The sequence below is a fragment of the Penaeus monodon genome, chromosome 34 (assembly GCF_015228065.2).
Source record: "Penaeus monodon isolate SGIC_2016 chromosome 34, NSTDA_Pmon_1, whole genome shotgun sequence".
In the NCBI taxonomy this organism is placed as follows: Eukaryota; Metazoa; Arthropoda; class Malacostraca; order Decapoda; family Penaeidae; genus Penaeus; species Penaeus monodon.
In genome coordinates, this window is record NC_051419.1 from 33,195,117 (window position 1) to 33,196,615 (window position 1,499).

The window sequence follows — 1,499 nt, forward strand, 5'->3', positions numbered from 1 at the left end:
TTAATTTCAAGTAAATACCCCTAGTCTTATTATATATTTCTTTAATAAAAAAGCCTGTAGTTTTTTAACATGAACCGAGAGAACATTGTCTATATTGTTGCAGAAACTTTCACTTGTTTTTGAAAATGTTGCTAAAAGGAGGAAACTGGTTGGCTTTTGTTTTTCCCTAATTCACTCCCATTAAAGACATTCAAACTGTTATATCTTCAAGTGTCTTAATGGAACCTCCAAAGATGATAGAAAGTTAGAAAACCAAAAGGGTTTTGAAGCCCTCGCATTGAAAACGAAAGTCAATACAATTAAATCATTCAAGGAAAGGATCAGCCGGGATCGTAGGGGGATCGAGTGCTTTTTTCCCGCGACAACCGGTTTTGTGCCCCGGTTTTTGGGAAATATTGAAAATCTTCGAAAATCAAAAAAATCCGAAAAAGAAAACCCCCGTGCCCCCCGATAAAAAATCCACACACCCTTAAAGAATAATGAACTCACTTTCCCTTTTAAAAAATGATTGGTTTTCTTAAAGGGGGAAATGGGCTGAGTAAAAACTCAGAACCCCCTCCGGTGCCAAAAATCCCCTTTCTCTATAACCCCGAAGAAAAAAAAAACAAGTCGTAAAAACAGACAATAAACACCACACACCCCTTTTTTCCCGGAACCCCCCCCGACTTGCTTTCTTTTTTACGGAAACGCGGAAATTCTCCGCTCGTTTTTCCCACCACATAGCACAAGAGCCCAGCACGATTTTCCCCCAAAAGGCCAATGCCAAAGGGGGAAAAACGCAGCACAAGGGAGAGGGGGCGTGGTGTTTTTTTCGCCCCTGGGACCTATAGCAAGGGAATCGAACCCTGGTGCTTCGGTGTTCCCCCAGGATGAGGGTCCTGTGTGCGGAACGAGTGCCCATCTGCGGAAGAACAGGCTAAGGCATGGAAAGGGAGGGGTTGGGTGTTGCCGTTTAAAAAAAAAATTGATAAGTATATATTTTTTAGGAAATTTTATAGGGGGGAGGTTTTATTTATTTATTATTTAAAAAATTTTTTTAGGTGTCTTTAGAAAAATATTCTCCATTTTTTTTTTTTTTTTGTCTTCTACCAAGGACAAGAAATTATGTTGTTTATTGGAAAAGTATTCACCTGGTCCTTTTAATTTAAACATTGACATTTTTTAAATTACTCGGGGGGATTCGTTTAGAAATCTATATGTCGAAATACTTGTCACTTTTGAAAAATAATATTTTAAAATTAAATGTTAATTTCGCCTCATAACTTGGGGAGTTTTCCTATTATTCCCCTTTAATCTAAAAATTTATTTGATATTTTAAATTTAAAAATATTACTCTGTGGAAAAATATACTTTGGTTATTAAAAGTTTTGTCCTTGGGGGAAATTTAGTTTGACAGGGTTTTGCAGTAAGAATTTTTAAAAATTTTGTAGAGAAGTGAGTAAAGGGGAAAAAAGGGTAAATCTTTACTGTACGGATGCAGTTTAAGCCCCAAATCTTGT